The sequence below is a fragment of the Aphelocoma coerulescens genome, chromosome 2 (assembly GCF_041296385.1).
Source record: "Aphelocoma coerulescens isolate FSJ_1873_10779 chromosome 2, UR_Acoe_1.0, whole genome shotgun sequence".
In the NCBI taxonomy this organism is placed as follows: Eukaryota; Metazoa; Chordata; class Aves; order Passeriformes; family Corvidae; genus Aphelocoma; species Aphelocoma coerulescens.
In genome coordinates this window covers 52,002,869-52,010,892 of record NC_091015.1, presented here as the reverse complement: position 1 = coordinate 52,010,892, position 8,024 = coordinate 52,002,869, and the positions used below count along the sequence as shown (strand labels likewise).

General features: G+C 37.7%; 1 long non-coding RNA gene across 1 annotated transcript; it reads right to left on the bottom strand.

Moving 5' to 3' along the window:
- Positions 1–6,851: 6,851 nt before the first annotated feature.
- On the bottom strand, positions 6,852–7,474 carry LOC138105729 (uncharacterized). Its single transcript, XR_011148647.1, has 3 exons — positions 7,427–7,474; positions 7,144–7,197; positions 6,852–6,915 (listed from the first exon to the last, which is right to left on the bottom strand). It is a non-coding gene; the product is annotated as an uncharacterized lncRNA (long non-coding RNA).
- Positions 7,475–8,024: the final 550 nt, after the last annotated feature.

Here is an 8,024-nt window from a genome sequence, read left to right as displayed (position 1 = left end):
CAAAAGCAAAAAAGAAAGCTAATTTATAGCCAGAGTAAGAACACTGTAAAATGGAACATCAGTAAGTATATGTTATTTCCAGATGCAAAAAATCATGTAGCAATAGATTTCCACAAAAATAATTTTGACTATAATGAAAATGGATACATTACTTAGGCACACTCTACTAGAATCCAAAACCAATATAAAGTTTTCAGCTCCTTAAATTTACTTTGAATCAAAACTCAGAAAAGTGGTTGCCCTTTTTTCTCCCCTCTCTTTTCTTCTCTCTCTTGCCTTCCTTTAATTTATTCTCCTTTTGCTCTTCACTATTTTGCTTTGTTTCCAGCACACAGACTGCAGTGTTGCTCTTGTCTGTGACAAACACGTCTCTGATACCACACCATACCTGTTCCTTCTGCCCACTGACTACTTCTGACTGTTAAGTATGGCTAGCTGTGCTTCTTTATGTTGTTTCAACTATTGTGATAAAAGGAGGCTACCTTTTTCAAAAAAGTTACAGATAATTTGAACTACAAGTCCTGGGAGGAGTCCTTCTCAGGATATGGTGAACAGCAATGTATTCATGCAGACTGCAAGGGAAGTTAATGACTTTGTTGATGACGGTATTATTTCAGTGCCTTTTATTAACAGCTAAACCCAAAACAAGCTCTTAGGTGGGTAAATCTGTCTCACTGTCTCTAATTTGATTATTTGTCCCTAAGTACATCATCACCAATATCTATCTTATCTACCTGAAAGAGAGATTCTTCTTTATTCCATTTCAGCACAAAAGCTTCCTGTTCCAGAGGGACTGGCCATATCGTATTTCCTTACAAAGCAGGATGCTGTGGTCCACGGAAGGGTCCTTGAAGTCCCCACAAACATCAGGACTAAATAGTTCTGCTTCCTGGCCCAGAGACATCAGGAAAGCTTCACAGCGAAGCTCTCACAACTTCTGCTGATAGAGCTGTGCCCTGTGGCAGCTTTGTAACATCCTGCCATGCAAGAGATCTCAGTGGGAAGACACAACACCCACAATCTCACCCAAGGATGGATGCCACTGTCATATTGCAGGGTTTCCTGCTCCATCTTGCTTCTCCAGGGGATGTGGAAGACAGGAGTGTGCAATTCTCTTTGCCATTCCTTTTTTACACCTTTTCAGTGAACAGTATTTACATGCATTCAATCATTGATTGATACCTACCTTTCAATGCCTACTGACCCAGAAAAATATTTTTTTATTATGCTTTTGGAAGTCAAAGCTCATCCTCAAGTACCTGAATGAAAACAGTTTAAAAGTTCTCTGTTGCTCTGAGTTTCAGTCATTTCTCTTGTTCCCTGCCATTTTACAAAAGGGTGGCCTCACCATTGGCTGAGGGGGCTTCCATGGAGATGAAGAGGGTTGTCTCAACTGACGTTCAATTAGTTGAAAAACTAATTCTGTACTCTGTGAATTTACTAAACAATTTAAACATTCTTATTTTCTAGCCACATGAGAGTTCTTGTGCTTGTCAGTACAACCAAGATATGGTACAGATCGATTTCCACTGACTTCAGTTTTGGTCCTGTTACCCCCATAGCTTACTTGGATTATTTATTTTTATTGTAACCTGACAGAGTAATGCAAACATTCATCAGAGTTCAGCTGCAATCCAATGGGGAAAAGCAAAAAAGGCACCAATTTTCATAACTACCTAAGAAATGAATTTCTGAGTGATCAAGCAAGGATTGGAATAATTAAGAGGCAGAATTGCTGAACATTCTTCAATATTTTAATCTAAAATATCTTCATAAACCCTATAAAGAATTTCTGAGATAGAAATAGGAAACAACTGTAAAAAGCTCATATTCTTTCAAGTTATGCTGATTCTGGCAATAGGCAAAGCATGGTGCTTTCTCCCTGCTGTCAGACAGTATCAAAATCTTCCAGTATATTCCCATCTGCAATGCCTCAGTGAAAATTCTGGATTCTCAAAGTGAAATCCAAATTGGGGCTTTCAGAAACCAGGTGGAGACAGGGGTTTTGGCACGAGACATACATGTGCACTGCAAAAAGCTGGGAAGTGACCAGACTGTAGTTTAGGGAACTTGCAGAACTCTTACTTCTGACTGACATTTCCCAGTGAAATATTAATTTGAATAACTCTAAATGTAAAAAATCTGTGTTACCTGGCTGCCACACACAGGAAAAAAGCAACAAAGGTATAGCAAAACCTCTCAACAGGAGAGGAACAGGAAGACCAGAAATTAGAAACAAATCAAACATTGTGCTGCTGAAGAAATAATACTGCCATAAAAGAGACTCCCCCTCCTAGTAGTCTTTTTCCTTTGCTGAAATTTATGTTCTATATTGCACCACTGTGGTTGTTCTTGCTATTATTTATTAACATTTTACACTTGGCCTACTCAAAATGCTGGTTTGCAGTTTCATTCAGAAGCTACAACTCTACCTCTTCCCCAGACTCCAACACAGGGTAGGACTTCAGGATATATTCCATCCTTCTGGTACTGACAGTGTTATACACAAAATTGTAATGTTTCCTTGGGTTTATATGCACTAAGATAAAGGGGAAATGCTATACCATGGCATATACCATCTTCTTTATCTGTGTCAGCAACTTTACAGAGAGATTGGGTAAATGTGAACCACTTGTGCTAAAGCAAGAGTTTCTAGAATGATCATGTAATCTGTACTTGAGAATACCCAGAATTTAATTTTTACTTGCACTAACCCACCCTTGAATATAGCTGCCTTTAGATTTGCTTTGATAACTGTATTTTGTAACTCATACTCTGGAATAAACAAGTTTTCTTTTCCAAGAACATTATTTGAATCATCATTTAGGAGAACTGCAGGGATGTCTTTACTAAGTACGTCTCAGGAAAGCTTTCTTTCATTGTGACTCTGTGGGGTATAAGCCTAGGAGAACCAAGGCTACCACCTAACAATGAGAGAGAGATTGTCATCTCTCAATGACACAAGGCCTTTTTCCACCAGAGGATCTTCCTGGAATGATCAGTCAGCATGCAGTGGGTTTGACCCATTCTGTACATCCTATATACTTTTAAATATTGACTTGGGAAATTATTTCCAAAATCTTGATTACATTATATGCTTTGAGCCAACTTTCAGAGCTGCAGTTAACACTGTTAAGTTTATTTTGAGCAAAGCATCATGTAGAACTTGCCCTAATTTTATCTGTGCTGAATGTGTGTATCATGCATATCTCTGTGTGCATGCAGCAAAGGAGGAATAAACTGTCAAGACTTTGCAGCCTGACTACTCATTCCTGTCATCTTTAGTGAAAGTCTTTTCTCTAGCTTCATTCCCATACTTGCCCTAATAGTAAAAGTAAGTGTCCTTTTATTTTGATGAAAACTCCTTTCCAATTCTAAATCCTTCAAGTCAGGAGGGCCTCTAGTATATCCACCTGAGAGTCAAAGGCTTGAAAGAGACTTTTGATTATTAAACACTTGTGTGTTGGCTCACAATGAAATTTTTCCTTTAAGAGGAACAAACACTCTGGCTGGCCATGTAGCTGCATATAAAGAGGTAGCTGCAGTGTCAGCCACTCACCTTTATACCTGGAGGGCCTCTTCGACCTGCTGCGCCCTAGGAAGGAGTGGCACGAGAGATTACATCCAGAATACTGAGCAATATGTGAAACAGCTGTTTATCATAAAACACATTATATATACAATAAAATCAAATACAGCTTAAAGAAAGATTATTTTCACAGAAAGATTTAAGGTAAAAAAATGAGAAAAGGGTGGATTTGGGACAGAAATTCTTACACGAGTCTTTCCAAAAAGCAGAAAGATTTTAGATCCTTAATGAGTGCAGAGGGAAGACATTTCAACAAAATTCTGGAAAACATCTTCCCAGTCAGCTGCCCTTTGGCTTTTTTTCTGTGAGAACAGAACAAAAGCCCTCTTCTCTCCCTGTGAGACCAGAGGTTTGCACCGCTTCCTGCTGCACACTGCTCAGCAGCTCTAGTGAATGCTACTGCTAAACCTCACATCACCAGAGGCCTTTAGGATGTTTTTGCAGCCTGACTGAGGAGTAATCATGCCAGACTTTGGCATTAGGCACCATTCTGACAGCCTAGAAGAGGGGGCTTCACAATTTCTAGTCTCCAGTGAACTAAAAATGAGCAGCTCAGCTGCCATGAGCTTATCTGTATGCTTGAACAGACATAGAAAACTTGTAGTCATGGACAGAAAGAAGAGATGTATTTATCTAGGGTGGAATCATGAAGCAATTAAGGTTCATTGAAAAAGAAATGGAGTTTAAGTCTTGTGACTTCATATGAATCAGACCTGAAATTAACAGGAATGCAAATTCCTGATTTTAAAGAGAAGAAAACACATTGCAATATATATAAGCTACTAAATTTGAAGCCAAATATGTTTCACTATGAAAACTTAAGAAGATTTTTGTTCCCTCTCCTTGCAGGAGTTTGAAGGGTGGGATAACAGGAAGAAGACAAAAATGGGTTTTACAGTGGGAACCCCACTGTATCTTTTATCAGTTATTTCCACCCCATATTGATTACTATTCTTACATCTGGGCCAGCATCACCCTGCTCTCCTTGGACTCCATGTGGGCCTGGGTCTCCCTGCAAAACAAAGTAATTACCAAGCTCTTTAAACACTCTTTCCTTTTTCTTGTACATACACATTCTTCTTTATACATTCCTTCTTTGTTTCTTCTTCTTCTAAGTATTTTCATTGCAATCAGTTGTGTTATACTAATGCTGTTCTAGTCAAAAATTATAAACCACACAGATCATGTCTGCTTTGGATTTCCAATTACTAACAGCCAACATTAAGGCTTCCTTGAAATCATTTTTGTTGACTTCAGCCTTTCAGCTGGACTACATAAGATGAGATTTGCTTCCAAAGAGTCATCAAAACCCAATTACTCTCCAAAAAGTAACCCTCAGAGTTTTTCTACTGCTGAAAGCAGTACATGTGTGCATACAACCCTACTTTTTCAGGGAGAATCAGACTTCTAAAATAGGGGATTTTTCTCATATGTTTGCCACCCACTTAAGCTCTCTTCACCACCATTTATATACTACTGTCCAACTACTTAATCAGCTTTTCTTATTCTTTCCAAACAAAGTGTAATGGCAACACAAGCTGCACTTTTCTTTTATGCTTCCTTTCTTGCAGTTTTGCTCAAACACCTGCTAAAAAACTCAAACATCACTATAAAAGGACATATCCCAGCTCTTTTACTCTATTTACAGATCAAAATGAAGTTTACCCACCACCCTGAGGCAATAGCACTTCCTTAACAAAATGAGTACAGCCTGTTGGTACCCTGTGCATTTTTCCCAGCACGATTTTCAACAGTATCCTTACAACCCATATCTTGAAGCCTCTCAGGTTACTGATGTAAATTTGTGGTAGAATAATATATTTATACGAAATTCATATTTTCCCTTAGCTCTATATTATGAGAATATTTCCACAGTCTTTGTAAACATTTTTAAACTTTTTAATCTTTTTTTACTGTATCAAGCAGTTCCTGAGGCTTTCTGTGTTGCAGACAAACACTAAAGGCAAAATGCAAACAAACAAAAACCTCCTGGGTCACTGGACAGCCAATAGAAATTAGCAATTATGCAAATCCTCTCCCCACAAAATAGAACAACATGCTTACCTGTGGTGCTAGGTTTCCTTTTTCACCCTTTGGACCAGTAACATTATTGTTAGCTCCAGGATCTCCCTGAAAAAGATCAATGGAAAGCTCAGCATTTTCAGTTACCACATCTTTATTACTTTGACTACAGAGGCAGGATACAGAAATAGAATTAATTAGATTTGTAATTCCAGACAGCAAGAACTAAAAAGGCTATTTTAAATGAAGCTGCTTGTAAGAACACTATATAGGAAGTTCTGCAAAGTCCACAAAGTTCTTTTCCTCAGAGATTAAAAGCAAAATTACTAATGGGCAACAAATTAAACTGAAAATGTGAAACTATTCTGGTTGATTCAATATAGTTAATAGAGTTAAGATAATAACTCATGAATTTCAGATGGGGGGTTACACTAGAATGGAGCTCCATTTAGCCACTTAATACTAGATCAGGTGAAATTCTATCTCTCAAAGAGGCAAATTATCATGACACCTGAACATTTCAATATAAGCATTAAAGACAGGAGTTAGCACAATGTATGATTGTTTGGAACAAAGTCTTTGAAATATATGTGAAAAGACAAAGTTGTGGCACAAGAAGTGTGCTGTCTGCACTGGAATTTTAGTCCTCAGGGAGTGCATTTATATAGGTCTCTTGAGCATGCAAGGAAAAAATGTGTACATGAAGAAGTAACTTGCTTTTGCATCATTATAAATTGCTAACCAAGAGTCAGTGCACAGGGTTTTCAAGTGATCTAAAATTCCTCTGCAGGGTGGGAACCAACAAGGAAGACTGACCTAGTTCACCTGGTCTTTTCACCAGATAATCTGGTCTAGTGTGAGGTGTCCCTGCCCACGGCAGGGGGTGTGGAACTAGTTGATCTTTAAGGTCCCTTTTAGCCCAAGCCATTCTATGATAAATAGCCCTAAAAGGAGTTATGTTGCCTCTGGTAAAAACAAACAAACAAAAAAACAAACCAAAAATTCATGAAACAAGCGTGAGACCCCTGAGGCTTAAAAACCTCCTTCCAAGCAACATATCAGAACACATCAGTCCACCTACATCTAAAAAGTTCAGAACTCCTAGAATACACCATTCTCCATGCAGAGTACTGCACTGTCTAGGACTGTGAAAAACTCTTCAAATCACATTTCAGACATCTCCATCCCAAAATCGAGGTGCAAATCAGTGAAATATAACAAAAATAAAGGAATGCACTTACATGATCTCCTCGTAGACCAGATTCTCCTCGTTCACCTGGTTCTCCTCTGGGGCCTTTTATGCCCTAAATTCATAAAAAGAGCACAAACAATTCAGGTACAAGTATAAATAGTATCTGTGGCAGTGGAGGGCCAGATCTGTTGAAGTCAGTGGAGCTGTGCTGATTTAGAGCAGGAGTGACAGCTTATTAGAGAACAGGCAGCTATTAAAAACAACTCACAGGCTTTACAGACAGCATTACACTTTGGAAAGATGTTTCAGTAAAATGCAAGCACTGTAAAGAGTACTTCACCCATTTTCCTCTGCTGCCTTTGTCTCCAGAAGGTCCAGGAAATCCATGTTCTCCCTAGACTCAGAGGAAAGAAAGAAGAAAAAAATTAATGGTTGTTCTTTCTGCTAAATCGGGTTCTCAAGTTTTGTCTGGCAGAATCCAGCTTCAATCAGATATGGAATTCTAAACACCCAACAACAGAATTTCTGTTCAGCATTAAAACCCATTCAAGGCACAAAATCTGTACCTTTGAACCCTGAGGTTGGTGTCTTTAATAGCACTGCACATTTAAACTAATGATTACCTGCTCTCCATCAGTGCCATCAAATCCACTCTCACCATGTTCACCCTGTAGTAATAAGGAAAAAAAAAGCCAGTTAGCATTAGTGCACTTGTCTCTTTGAGGAAAGAAAGAAGTGCTCACCCTGCATTTGGAAACCTGAATAAGATCTGTGGTCTTTAACAGTTAGCAAGAATAATTAAGAATAATACCTATAAATTTGAATTAATAATTCATATTTTAATGAATTAAGAATGTATAAAACAACTAATTGTTAAGGACCCTTAATAAGAGAAACAGTTATCTAAATTATAGATTTCCATGTAGAAATCTATTATATAGAATCTATTTATATAGATTTAAATTCTGCTTTTCCTTCTTAGCTTTCAAATCTTTTCCCAACTGCAGCACCTTCAAAATCCAAATATATTCCAAAATATAACTACTAGTATTTGATCTATCATGTTGATAACCTTGTGATGCTGATTTCAACCATCATATGTGCTTGTTTTGTGCTTTTTTTCTTTTTCACATAGTTTTATAACATGAACAGTGGATTGAAAAACCAGGAAGAATAACCATGATTAAAAAAAATTATAATAAAATTAATAAATATTTAAGG